We start from the raw sequence: 15,175 nt of genomic DNA on the forward strand, positions 1-15,175 counted from the left end.
GCATGACTTTCTATATTTCCAGAAATATGTTGCAACTTTCCAAGCTCTCTATGGACATCTCATTCTCCAGTTTTTCCTGACAGGTTTATTTTTCAGCTTCATGTTTGCTACTATTCTTTTTGCTGCCTGAGGCAGCTGCGGTGCTAAACAATTATCACTAATTGTTTTTGAAAATGCCCTGAAAAAAATCTGTTTGCAGTTAGTCATCTCTGAGTTATTTCAAATAACACAAGACCTACAATCATACTTTTCAGCTTTAGAGGAACTTCAAACCCATTCTGCGCTCTCCAATGGCTGCTAGAGTGATGGGTTTTACAGCTTCCATGACTATGCAGCTGTTAGTTTCAAGGGTGCTGTGGAGCTGGAGAGAGGGGGTGGGAATAAAGGAAATTAAAACATCACAGAGTTCACTGTTCTTTCAATTATCTAGCATTTTTCCTGAATAAACACACCTTATATTGTTGCAAATTTCTGTTAATTTCTAGAGGTCTTAAAAAGTTGTTTGGGGCAATTTTTGCCAGTGTTTTGAGTGCTTTTATGTAGGAGCAGCTTTTCAGAGGTCATGTCTTAACCAATTCCACTGAGGTCAGAGCTTTTTGATCCTTACTTTCAATTAACAAGAACTTCAATAATTGTTAAATCAATTAAGTTACTGAGTCAAGGAAAATATCATTGTTCAACATCTGGTTTCTAAAAGTCCTTAATATAAGGCCAAATATTGATGATCAGAAGACTTTAAAAGCTCATTGAGGTATATGACAACAGGCAAGAAGGATTTGCAAAGTCAAGGTAGTTTCTGCCTTCTGGTCCCCTACTATCTAAAAGGCTCAGACTTTTACAGATCCTCTACCTTTTTCTACCTACTTCATTTTATTTGTAAGGAGACTGGGGTCCAGAGATGGGAACTGACTTGCCCGAGGTCACACAACTAGCTGTACAGTCATAAAGGAACCTTAAATCAATGCTTGCTCTAACTGCCTTAAGATAACAATGTGTCTCCAGTCACAACCAAAGTACCTCTGTGATATACTTTTCCTTATCTAATTGCACCACAAATAGTGTTTTCCTTACCCGAAAGGTCTCATATTCATTCTTCTTTGCTCATGTATATAGTGAGTTGAGAAATGCTTCAAGGGCTAAATCAAGAAGTTTGGACCATAGTTACTTATACCTTAGAGTCGTGGAGTCCTGTAAGACCTCTTACTGGTATATTTTTAACCAAACTCATGGATTATTACATCCCCTTCTGAGAGACAGCCCTGCAAATGGCTCTCTAGAGTCAATGGAATAAAAACAAAAGCTTTAGTAAGATCAAACTATCCATTAGAGTGCTGTGGGAGAGAATAAAGAGCAGGGAGAGGGAGTTGAACGCTTGCCCTCTCTTCAGATGAGAGGAAGGGTAGCTAAGAAACCTGGCTAGAGAAGGAAGAAAACAGGCCTGCAAAACCACCACTGTCATCACCACGACCAAAACAAGAACACTGCCTGCACTACCAGCACTAAAAAGTATGGCTTAGAAAGCTGAATGCGATGCTCTTCAATAATGTCTAGCAGACCTATAGCATTAAAAAGATAGCCCCGCAAGAATTAACTATCTTCAGAAAATTTCAAGGGAGAAAAGAGCAAAAACTTAAAAAGGGGAGAGGAAGGGAAAGGCACTACAGTAGATGCCTCTCAAGTCTTCTATTATTTATCATTATCACTTTATTAAAGAGAAAACTGAGGTTCAGCAAGGTCAAATAATACAGTGTCTTTGAAAGGAGCTGTAAATTTCCAATGAAGGCTAACAATACTGACCAAAACAGTTACTATTGTTTATCTCCTTTTAGCCAGTAAACTCACTTCTGGGAATCCATGTCTGAAAAATAATCCTGGATACAGGGGAAAAACTTTACGCCCGAAGATAAGCATTCAACAGTATTAATGATAATGAATAATTGAAAACAAATAAAATGCCCAATGACTGGGGAAAGCTTAAGTACACCAATTTAATGGATTTTATTACAGCCATCAAAAAGGAGCAGTACACAAACTTTTATGAACAAAGTAGAATGCCTCTGGTGAAAAATTATATGAAAAAGTAGAATAAAAAATGTACACAAAAAGTATACATAACTACAAATATGTATAGAAAATTATGTTCAGGCCCCCAAAAAAGCACTGGAAGGAAATACATCAAAATAGTTCAGGTTATTTTTTCTGTGTGTGTGTTATCTCCTATTGTTTGATTTCTTTTTTTTAATACAACTTTATTGGAGTATAATTGCTTTACAATGTTGTCATAATTTCTGCTGTACAACAAAGTGAATCAGCTATATGTATACATATATCCCCATGTCCCCTCCCCCTTGCAACTCCCTCCCACCCTCCCTATCCAACCCCTCTAGGTGGTCACGAAGCACCGAACTGATCTCCCTGTACTATGCAGCTGCTTCCCACTAGCTATCTATTTTACATTTGGTAGTATATATTAGTCCATGCCACTCTATCACTTCGTCCCAGCTTACCCTTCCCCCTCAATGTGTCCTCAAGTCCATTCTCTACATCTCCATCTTTATTGCTGTCCTGCCCTTAGGTTCTTCAGAACCATTTTATTTTTTTAGATTCCATATATATGTGTTAGCATACACTATTTGTTTTTCTCTTTGTGAATTACTTCACTCTGTATGATAGTCTCTAGGTCCATCCACCTCACTACAAATAACTCAATTTCAATTCTTTTTATGGCTGAGTAATATTCCATTGTATATATGTGCCACATCTTCTTTACCCATTCAACAGTTGATGGACACTTAGGTTGCTTCCATGTCCTGACTATTGTAAATAGAGCTTCAATGAACATTGTGGTACATGACTCTTTTTGAATTATGGTTTTTTCAGGGTATATGCCCATTAGTGGGATTGCTGGGTCATATGGTAGTTCGATTTTTAGTTTTTTGAGGAACCTCAATACTGTTCTCCAGAGTGGCTGTATCAATTTACATTCCCATCAACAGTGTAACAGGGTTCCCTATTCTCCACACCCTATCCAGCATTTATTGCTTGTAGATTTTTTGATGATGGCCATTCTGACCAGGGTGAGGTGATACCTCATTTTAGTATTCATTTGCATTTCTCTAATGATTAGTGACGTTAAGCATCCTTTCATGTGTTTGTTGGCAATCTGTATATCTTCTTTGGAGAAATGTCTATTGAGGTCTTCCACCCATTTTTGGATTGGGTTGTTTGGTTTTTTGATATTGAGGTGCATGAGCTGCTTGTAAATTTTGGATATTAATCCATTGTCAGTTGCTTCATTTGCAAATATCTTCTCCCATTCTGAGGGTTGTCTTTTCATCTTGTTTATGGTTTCCTTCGCTGTGCAAAAACTTTTAAGTTTCATTAGGTCCCATTTGTTTATTTTTGTTTCTCTTTCATTAATCTAGGAGGTGGGTGAAAAAGAATCTTGGTGTCATGGATGTCACAGCATGTTCAGCCTCTGTCTTCCTCTGAGAGTTTTATAGGATCTGGCCTTACATTTAAGCCTTTAATCCGTTTTGAGTTTATTTTTGTGTATGGTGTTAGGAAGTGTTCTAATTTCATTCTTTTCCATGTAGCTGTCCAGTTTTCCCAGCACCACTTATTAAAGAGGCCGTCTTTTCTCAACTGTATATTCTTGCCATCTTTGTCAAAGATAAGGTGACCAAATGTGCATGGGTTTATCTGTGGGCTTTCTCTCCTGTTCAATTGATCAATATTTCTTTATTTGTGCCAGTACCATACTGTCTTGTTGAGTGTAGCTTTGTAGTATAGTCTGAAGTCACCGAGCCTGACTCCTCCAGCTCCGTTTTTTTCCCTCCAGTTTGCTTTGGCTATTCGGGGTCTTTTGTGTTTCCATACAAATTGTGAAATTTTGTGTTCTAGTTCTGTGAAAAATTTCATTAGTAATTTGATGGGGATTGCATTGAATCTGTAGATTGCTTTGGGTAGTATAGACATTTTCACAATGCTGATTCTTCCAATCCATGAACATGGTATATCTCTGCAACTGTTTGTATCGTCTTTGATTTCTTTCATCAGTGTCTTATACTTTTCTGCATACAGGTCTTTGGTCTCCTTAGGTAGGTTTATTCCTAGGTATTTTATTCTTTTTGTTGCAGTGGTAAATGGTAGTGTTTCCTTAATTTATCTTTCAGATTTTTCATCATTAGTGTATAGGAATGAAGAGATTTCTGTGCATTAATTTTATATCCTGCTACTCTACCAAATTCATTGATTAGCTCTAATAGTTTTCTGATGGCATCTTTAGGATTTTCTATGTATAGTATCAGGTCATCCACAAACAGTGACAGTTTTACTTCCTCTTTGCTAATTTGGATTCCTTTTATTTCTTTTTGTTCTCTGATTGCTGTGGGTAAAAGTTCCAAAACTATGTTGAATAATATTGGTGAGTGTGGGCACCCACTATTGTTCCTGATCTTAGAGGAAATGGTTTTAGTTTTTCACCATTGAGCATGATGTTAGCTGTGGGTTTGTCATATATGGCCTGTATTATGTTGAGTTAAGTTCCCTCTATACCTACTTTCTGGAGGGTTTTTATCATAAATCGGTGTTGAATTATGTCAAAAGCTTTTTCTGCATCTATTGAGATTATCATAGGGTTTTTATCCTTCAGTTTCTTAATATGGTGTATCACATTGACTGATTTGTGTATATTGAAGAATCCTTGCATTCTTTGGGATAATCCCACTGGTTCATGGTGTAAGATCCTTTTAATGTGCTGTTGGATTCTGTTTGCTAGTATTTTGTTGAGGATTTTTGCATCTGTATTCATCAGTGATATTGGCCTCTAATTTTCTTTTTTTGTGACATCTTTGTCTAGTTTTTATATCAGGCTGATGGTGGCCTCGTTGAATGAGTTTGGAAGTGTTCCTTCCTCAGCTACATTTTGGAAGAGTTTGAGAAGGACAGGTGTTAACTCTTCTCTAAATGCTTGATAGAATTCGCCTATGAAGTCATCTGGCCCTGGGCTTTTGTTTCCTGGAAGATTTTTAATCCCAGTTTCAATTTTTCTGCTTGTGATGGGTCTGTTCATATTTTCTATTTCTTCCTGGTTCAGTACAGGAAAGTTGTACTTTTCTAAGAATTTTTCCATTTCTTCCATGTTGTCCATTTTATTGGCACATAGTTGCTTGTAGTAGTCTCTCATGATTCTTTGTATTTCTGAGGCATCAGTTGTTACTTCTCCTTGTTCATTTCTAATTCTGTTGAATTGAGCATTCTCCCTTTTTTCCTGATGAGTCTGGCTAATGGTTTACCAGTTCTGTTTATCTTCTCAAAGAACCAGCTTTTAGTTTTATTGATCTTTGCTCTTGTTTCCTTCATTGCTTTTTCATTTATTTCTTATCCAGTCTTTATGATTACTTTCCTTCTGCTAGCATTTTGGGGGCTTTTTTTGTGCTCCTTCCTCTAATTGCTTTAGGTGTAAGTTTAGGTTGTTTATTTGAGATTTTTCTTGTTTCTTGAGGTAGGATTCTATTGCTATAAACTTCTCTCTGAGAACAGCTTTTGCTGCATCCCAGAGGTTTTGGATCATCGTGTTTTCATTGTCTTTTGTTTCTAGGCATTTTTTGATTTCCTCTCTGATTTCTTCAGTGATCTCTTGGTTATTTAGTAGCATTTTGTTTAGCCTCCATGGGTTTGTATTTTTTACAGTTTTTTTTCCTGTAATTGATAGCTAGTCTCATAGCATTGTGGTCGGAAAAGGTGCTTGATGTGATTTCAATTTTCTTAAATTTACTGAGGCTTGATTTGGGACCCAAGATGTGACCTATCCTGGAGAAGTTCTGTGAGCACTTGAGAAGAAAATGTATTCTGTTGTTTTTGGATGGAATGTCCTATAAATATCAATCAAGCTTATCTGGTCTAATGTGTCATTTAAAGTTTGTGTTTCTTTATTTATTTTTTGTTTGGAAGATCTGTCCATTCGTGTAAGTGGGGTGTTAAAGTCTCCTACTATTATTGTGTTACTGTCGATTTCCTCTTTTATGGCTGTTAGCATTTGCCTTATGTATTGAGGTGCTCCTGTGTTGCTTCCATAAATATTTACAACTGTTATATCTTCTTGGATTGATCCCTTGAGCATTATGTAGTGTCCTTCCTTGTCTCTTGTAATAGTCTTTATTTTAAAGTCTATTTTGTCTGATATGAGTATTGCTACTCCAGCTTTCTTTTGATTTCTATTTGCATGGAATATCTTTTTCCATCCTCTCACCTTCAGTGTGTATGTGAACCTAGGCCTGAAGTGGGTCTCCTGTAGACAGCATAAATACAGGTCCTGTTTTTATACGTATTCAGCCAGTCTGTGTCTTTTGGTTGGAGCATTTAATCCATTCACATTTAAGGTAATTATCAATACGTATGTTCCTATTGCCATTTTCTTAATTGTTGTGGGTTGGTTTCTATGGCTCTTTTTCTTCTCTTGTGTTTCCCACTTAGAGAAGTTCCTTTAGCATTTATTGTAAAGCTATTTTGGTGGTGCTGAATTCTCTTAGCTTTCACTTGTCTGTAAAGCATTTGATTTCTCTGTCTAATCTGAATGAGATCCTTGCTGGGTAGAGTAATCTTGATTGTACGTTTTTCCCTTTCATCACATTAAATATGTCCTACCACTCCCTTCTGGCCTGCAGAGTTTCTGCTGAAAAATCAGCTGATAACCTTATGGTGATTCTCTTGTATGTTATTTCTTGCTTTTCCCTTGTTGCTCTTAATATTTTTTCTTTGTATTTTATTTTTGATAGTTTGATTAATATGTGTCTCGGTGTATTTCTCCTTGGGTTTGTCCTGTATTGGACTCTCTGCACTTCCTGGACTTGATTTGACTATTTCCTTTCCTATGTTAGGGAAGTTTTCTAGTATAATCTCTTCAAATATTTTCTCAGATCCTTTCTTTTTCTTTTCTTCTTCTGAGACCCCTATAGTTCGATAGTTTTTGCATTTAATGTTGTCCTCAATTGAGACTGTCCTCAATTCTTTCCATTCTTTTTTATTTATTCTGCTCCGTGGCAGTTATTTCCACCATTGTATCTTCCAGCTCACTTGTCCATTCTTCTGCCTCCATTATTCTGCTATTGATTCCTTCTAGAGAATTTTTAATTTCATTTCTTGTGTTGTTCATCATTGTTTGTTTGCTCTTTAGTTCTTCTAGGAACTTGTTAAACATTTCTTGCATTTTCTCCATTCTATTTCCAAGATTTTGGATCATCTTTACAATCATGATCCTGAATTCTTTTTCAGGTAGACTGCCTATTTCCTCTTCATTCGTTTGGTCTTGTGGGTTTTTACCTTGCTCCTTCATCTGCTTCATATTTCTCTGTCTTCTCATCTTGTTTAGCTTACTGTGTTTGGTGTCTCCTTTCCACAGGCTGCAGGGTCATAGTTCCTCTTACTTCTGTTGACTGTCCCCAATGGGTGAAGTTGGTCCAGAAGCTTGTGTAGGCTTCCTGGTGGGAGGGACTGGTGCCTTTGTTTTGGTGGGTGGGGCTGGATCTTTTCCCTCTGATGGGTAGGGCCACGTCCGTTGGTGTATTTTGGGGTGTCTGTGAGCTTAGTATGACTTTAGGTAGCCTGTGTGCTAATGGTGGCGCTGTGTTCCTGTCTTGCTAGTTGTTTCGCATGAGGCGTCCAGCACTGGAGCTTGCCAGCCCTTGGGTGTAGCCGGGTCTTAGTGTTGAGACAGAGATCTCTAGGAGAGTTCTCAATGATTAATATCCATGGGGCCGGGAGTTCTCTGGTAGCCCAACATCTTGGACTCAGCTCTTCGAGCTCGGAGCCTCAAGCCTTTTCCCCAGCCGGGGCACCAAGACCCTGCAAGCTGCGCGGCGTGGAATAAAAGGAAGAAGAAAAAAAATAAACGGAGAAACAAAACTCCAAGACAAACATACACACACTCACAGAAAGAAAAGAAAAAGAGAAAACAAAGAAGAGAGCCACCAAACCAATAAAGAAACCCAAAAACAAAAACAAACACTAAAAACTAAACTAACATATACATAAAACCAGAAGCAAATCAAATGCAGAAAGCAAAATTGAACTGAAGGATTTGCTTGGCCCAGTCAGCTGACTTGTTATACTCAGATGGACCTTGGCCAACTTGATCTGGCTGCTCTTCAGGTGAAACATCCAGATGGTCCAAATAACCAGCTTCTCCTGCAGTTGTTCAGTTGTTCTGCATGGAGAGGCTTAGTTGGACAAAGGGCTGGTTAAATCCTGGGATTCTCCACAGGAAACAGGAGTGAGGACAGTCACTTCCAAGGCCTCTCTTCTTTGTGTTCCGTCTAGTTTCACTTGCCTATAGGGTGCTGTGTGCAGAAGCCTTGCCCCTGGAACTTTAGACCATAGTTCCTAGCACGGTGAAATGGCTGTGCTGACACCTCAGCTCTGTGGGCAGACGTGTGGAGAAGTGCTGCACCCAGCCTCTCTCAGGCATAAGCAAGGCAAGGGAGCTCCTGGGAAAGGGGTCTCACCAGGTCACGTAGACTCCTGGACTCTCTGATGTCCTTTTATTCCTTTGCTCTTAGTCTAGTTTCACTTGCTCATAGGGAGCCATGTGAAGAGGCCTCGCAGCTGTTCCTTCAGACCACAACTGTGGTTCTTTGAGTGGAAAACATAAGTTTATATATATATATAAACTTTAGATGCAAGAAGAACTGATTTAAAATCCCACTTAAGCTAATTACTAGCTATATTATCCTGTGCAAGTTTCTTTTTCTTTTTTTAAATTAAAGTATAGTTGATGTACAATACATAAGTGTCTGCTTCTTTTTTGTTATATTCACTAATTTGTTGTATTTTTTAGATTCCACATATAAGTAATATCACATAGTGTTTGTTTTTCTCTCTCTGACTCATTTCACTTAGCGTAATATCCTCCAGGTCCATCCATGTTGCTGCATATGGCAAAATTTCATTCTTTTTATGTCTGAGTAGTATTCCATTTTGTGTGTGTGTGTGTTTCTGTGTGTGTACACACACACACCACATCTTCTTTACCCATTTATCTGTTGATGGACACTTAGATTGCTTCGACAACTTGGCCATTGTAAATTATGCTGCTATGAACTCTGCAGTGCATGTATTTTTTCAAATTAGTGTTTTCTTTTTATTCAGATATATACCCATGAATCGAATTGCTGAGTCATATGGTAGTTTTACTTTTCATTTTTTAAAGAAACCTCCATAATGTTTTCCAAAGTGGTGCATCAATTTACATTCCCACCAACAGTGTACAAGGGTTCTCTTTTCTCCACATCCTTGCCAACATTTGTTATGTGTGTTCTTTTGGATGATAGTCATTCTGAGAGGTGTGAGGTGATATCTCATTGTGGTTTTGATTTCCATTACCCTGATGGTAAGTGATGCTGAGATTGTTTCATGTGCCTCTTGGCCATCTGCATTTCCTCTTCAGAAAAATGTCTATTCAGTTCTTCCACCCATTTTTTAATTTTTTTTTTATGTTGAGTTATATGAACTGTTTATATATGTTAGATATTAATCCCTAATCAGGCATATCATTTGTAAATACATTATCCCATTCAGTAGGTTGACTTTCCATGTTGTCAATGGTTTCCTTTGCTATGCAAAAGCTTTTAAGTTTAATTAAGGACCATATGTTTTTCTTGCTTTTATTTCCTTTGCTGGAGTTGATAGATCTGAAAAATATTGCTATGATTTATGTCAAAGAGTGGTCTGCCTATGTTTTCCTCTAGGAGTTTTATGGTTTCGGTCTTACATTTAGGTCTTTAACCAATTTTCAGTTTATTTTTGTATATGGTATTATGAGAATGTTCTAATTTCATTCTTTTACATGTAGCTGTCCAGTTTTCCCAGCACAACTTATTAAAGAGATTGTCTTTTCTCCATTGTATATTCTTGTCTCCTTTGTCATATATTCATTGACCATAAGTATGTGGTTTTATTTCAGGGCTTTCTATACTGTTCCATTGATCTATTTGTCTGTTTTTGTGCCAGTACCATACTGTGCCAATGACTGTAGTTTTGTAGTATAGTCTTAAGTCAGGAGGCATGATTCCTCCAGATCTGTCCTTCTTTCTCAAGATTGCTTTGGCTATTTGTGTTTCCATACAAATTTTAAAATTATTTGTTCTAGTTCTGTGAAAAATGTCCCTGGTATTTTGATAGCAATGGCATTGAATCTGTATATTGTCTCAGGTAGTATAGGCATTTTGACAGTATTAATTCTTCCAATCCATATACTTCCAACTGTTTGTGCCATCTTCAATTTCTTTCATCAGTGTGTTATAGTCTTCCGAGTACAGGTGTTTTACCTCCTTAGACAGGTTTATTCCTAGATATTTTATTCTTTCTGATGCAATGGTAAATGGGATTGTTTCCTTCATTTCTCTTTCTGATAATTTATTGTTATTGTATTGAAATGTAACAGATTTCTGTATATTAATTTTGTATCCTGCAACTTTGCTGAATTCATTGATGAGCTCTACTAGTTTTCTGGTGGCATCTTTAGGACTTTCTATGTCATCTGCAAACAGTTCCTTAACCTTTCTTAGCTTCAGTCAACCTCTTAAGAATTGCTCTGAATATTAGATAATGCATGCAAACCATTTTGCACATAGTAGGTACTCAGCAAATGAAACTTTTAATATTCTGTTTTCTCTTTTTCCATATTTTTATTATAATGCAGAAATTCCAATAAACTCAATATTTATTTTTTTAAATGAAAACTAAGATCACATAGCTAACAAATGGATAGGTCAAAATCTGTACCCAGATCCAGCCACCTAAAAGACCATGTGCCTAACTCCTATCAACTCTCCATAGAGAACCAGTGAGCCAAGGTGTTAGAAGGGTCATTACCAGGGATATAAGATAGTGGCAAAGACAAGATAGAGAGGAAAGCTCAGAGTGTGCAATTACAAGACTCTATGTGACCTTTATGATGGAGCAGGAGTGAATGGCAGGCAGGCCTGAAGCCTGAGCCTCTTGAAGGACGTTCCTGGGAAACTGACATTCACTTCACCTAATCTCCCAGTCCACAATCAGGAATGTGTTGGGATTGTTTTAGACCACTTACTCAATGCTAGCTGGCACCTAAGCAGCAGTCTACAGATAAGTTAGATGGGAAGCATGGCAGGAGGGTATGAAAAGTCCATGAGAATTGGAGATGGTGACACTCATGCCTTGCAGTCTCCTCATTCTGCATGGGCGTCATCTTTTCAATCAACACCTCCATGGGAAGAAGTCAGAGGGCCCTGGGAGCTGGCACTTCCCTTTGAAAGCACTCTGGGTTATGCCCTGCTTTGTGAATCCTAGATCACTGACAATGTTGAACTTACTTTGAACCCTGGGCTCCAGGACAGCAGAGACTATTAAGAAACACCCTTTCATGTTCTGAAAAACAACTAAACCACAAAGGACCATCTCCATCCTCCCTCATGACTCCCGTAAGACTCACAGATGACTTCCTTGTTTACCTGCCTCTATAATAGCCCCAAGTTTCCTTCCTTTTCTTTAAAATGTTCCTCATTAATGAAGGTTTTCCCTATGGTAACAGTCTGAATACAATGACCTCCTTAAACTAGCTAATGCACAGTTTTGGTACTTTGGATTTTATCATTTGAGTTGCACAGGAAGCATTGTCAAATCAAAAGAAATTCTTAGTCTTCCCTGGGTTAAATCTGTATAGGTAAAATGTTTTAATACACATATTTCAGATACTATGTGCTGTACAGGAAGCTCCTAGAAAATTGTCAATGCCCTCACTGTCCATGATATGTTTCTATTTATCAGAGTCCTGGTGCTACCTTGCCTGATATTACAAAACAGTATAGTGTCATCAGTTGCAATTTATTTTTTAAATGGTAACTTAATTGTAACATTAATTCTTTAACTTGAAATCAGCATCTTCAAATCAGTGGTTTTAATTGGGCACTCATTTCTCTTACCTTTGGAATCTTATTAATATAGAGATATTTAGGACTACTCCAGATTATTGTTTCTCATTACATAATATTCTTAATGTATTCTTGGTATATTCTAACTATATGGTTGGCATATTATGCCAGTATAATTACCGTATATCTGAAGATTTTTTGTAAAGATTGTATTCATCCATTTTTATAAATTAGATGTAATATCCACTCTTCTTTGGACATAGACATCATTATGTTTGCAAATATTTTGTCCCAAACCTTTTTTGGATTAATTTTTATCTTGTTCTGCATACCACAGAAACAGCCACATGTCCTTGTCAGTTGCATTATTATTCTTATAATGAACTCTCATCATATCTTTCACTTTTGAAAATTACCAGTAGTAAGTTAGCCACAGCTATGTAAATCTCTTCCTCATCTATAGATACTTTATGTTTTTTTCTAATGCATCCCTGAAAGCACTTGCAATTATCTACAGGCCAGAGTACTTCATTGTTAACAAAGAAGGACTTTCTCAGAACCCCAGAGAATAGGACTGTACCAATCCTTTTGTGTACTGATTTCTGATGGCACCCTTTAAAGACCTTTGAGATCATACCAGTGAATTGAGTCAGGATTCTGAGAACTCTGAGAATCAGATGAATTCATGAGTTTGCTAATGCAAGGTCTAGTAAAACAAGAACTACTTAGGACTGAATGAACTAATGAAGGATGATTGAGGGTTTTGTTTGGAATATTATTGATGTTATAATGTTCTATGTTTTGAATATATAAGGAACCCATTTCTCTTATTTTGTAAGTTATCTATAACTCATAACAATTTACAAGATTATGCTTTTGTAACTTGAAATGAAATGACATTCATTTGTAAATGACATTTGTAAGTGACATTATCTCTGCCTAATCCCATCTAGGATTCAGAAACTCATATTATTCTTATTTCCATAACAATATAATTATTTACATAGGTTTAATTAGAGTCTGTCCTCTTTATTATCAGGAAAGGGTTGGAACATTGGTTTTTGCACCAAGGCCTTACCTGGAATGACATATATGAAAATGATGCTCATTGAATCAGATATGACCAGATACTTTTAAGGAGCAAGGTTGACTTTATGGAGCCAACAATGCTTACAAAGCCCTCATGGAAAAACCAGGCTGACACCTGGCTTACAGAGTTCTTGGCCTTATAGGTGAATAAGGAAAGTCTCTTCCTGGCAGACCCGAAAACTTTAGGATATGCTAGGCATCTAGAGAAGAATTCACCCAAATTTTTAGGTACTGCAGGTGAAATCTGGTGGATAATTCTTGGTTTGGCTTCTTAGCCTCAAAGGACTTTTAAAAGTCCAATCTCAGAATCTTTTTGAAAACTTCCAGCAAAGCAAACTTAAATAGACCCATATGGCAAATAATTATCCTTGTTGTGAGTACAAATAATTAGGCCAAATCTCATGAGACCAGCCTTATTTTTTTAATCAAGAATATCTTTTCTTTGAGATTAACTTTCATCAAAAGGGAGAATTTTTGTGTTTCAATGGAAAATGATGCATTGTCTATAGCACACCCTTTTGGATTATCAGAGTTTTGCCCTGTTCTTTGTCTTTGAGCTAGTTGAACTTTTGCATCTCTTGTTAATTGAGGGTAACTTATAAACATGCACACCCTGTCTTGTCTGGTTGAGATTTAAATGACTTCCTCCCCTTCTGTCAAAAAAACAGTTTTGGTATCTATCTGTAAATTGAACTGGATCCAGCCACCTTTCCCAATTTGTAAATATTTAGCAAATTTTCAATCCCTTCTATTTTTTTCCAATATCTAGTTATAATCCTCCAAACTAGCAATTCCAATTTTCCCCTTCCCATATGATCTGGAGTCATGGAGAACTAAGACCTGATGATCCAGATCCCTATAAGGATTCCAGGTCAACTTGTAACTGACCCTTTCCCCATGATATGAAGAAGACCTGTGATCTGAAACCTTATGACTTGATATAAACCTCTAAGTGCTCACCACCACAGCAGACCATGCATTGGGCTAGAATTTTCCCTGGACAAACCACTGTCTGGACTAAGGAAGTCGGGTGAAATGCTCAATTCATATATGCCCTTATATGAAAGATTGCCAGGACTGTGGACAATGTCACAAAGAGGACTGACATCCCACCTTGAGAGCTTCAAGAAACTCCAATGAGTGGCACTACATAATCAAAAAAATTTCCACCACTGACCTCTTAAAAATCACTGGACCCTCAGGGTTCAACTCCTGGCTCTTTTCTTTAATACAGACTTTTGTGTTAAACAACAAGGTCCTACTCTATAGCACAGGGAATCATATTCAATTTCTTGTAATAAACCATAATGGAAAAGAATATGAAAAAGAATATATATATATATATATATATATATATATATATATGTATGTGTGTGTGTGTGTGTGTGTGTGTGTATATATATATATATATATATATATATAAAACTGAATCACTTTGCTGTACACCAGAAACTAACACAACTTTGTAAATCAACTATACTTCAATAAAAAATAAATAAAATTTTTAAAACTTTTTTAACTTTTATATTAATATTTTTCTTTTTCATTTAGGGTATACCTCTTCTTTTAGGATGTCTGATTTTCAGGACCCTAAAACAACTGACCTTTGCAACCTCAAAAGGTGGTCAGAAAAACACCAACAAAAGGCCTCAAGCGACTATTTCTTAAGCCCTGCTGCATCCCAATCAGGTTTATGATTGCCTGTGAGCTATCAGCAATGAATAATATTCATGTTAAATACAAGTGTGGGGGCTGGGGGGAATAGATAATGAAGAACTTTACCTGAGTCCTCTGCTCCTATAAAGCAGTAATGGGTGGCTGATGGAACTTTCTATCTGCAAGTTTGACCTTAAATCAATCTGCTTGGTCCACAAAGGAGTTTCTTCAAATATGTTATGATGACTAGACTAGAAATTTGATTTGCAGTCTGAGATCTAAAAACACAGCATTTTCTTTCTCCAGGCATAAACAAACAAACTGATTCATTTCACCTAACACGGGTCCTGAGACTCTGGATCAACAAGCTCTCCAGGTAATTCTGATACAAAGCTATATTAGGAATAACTGAACTAGATCCCTGTAAACACCGACATCTCATTTTACATTTTCTTCTTGTAGTTAACTCGGGAAATATAGTTTCAAACTAACATCTTTCTCCAAAAATTAGGTTCTACCAC

At 37.0% G+C, this 15,175-nt stretch overlaps 1 protein-coding gene across 6 annotated transcripts in view; it reads right to left on the reverse strand.

Moving 5' to 3' along the window:
• The window catches only part of OPHN1 (oligophrenin 1), a 630,165-nt gene that overhangs the window by 411,284 nt on the left and 203,706 nt on the right, over positions 1 to 15,175 (reverse strand). Inside the window, exon 1 of one of the 6 annotated variants that reach the window (XM_082444943.1) lies at positions 248 to 8,638. The exons of the other annotated variants lie outside the window; for them this stretch is intronic. The gene's annotated coding sequence lies outside the window, so the exon portion shown is untranslated. Of the gene's footprint in view, positions 1 to 247; positions 8,639 to 15,175 lie in introns of those variants that run through there. 6 annotated transcript variants of the gene reach the window in all.

This window comes from Balaenoptera physalus (assembly GCF_965194825.1).
Source record: "Balaenoptera physalus genome assembly, chromosome: X".
Lineage (NCBI taxonomy): Eukaryota > Metazoa > Chordata > Mammalia > Artiodactyla > Balaenopteridae > Balaenoptera > Balaenoptera physalus.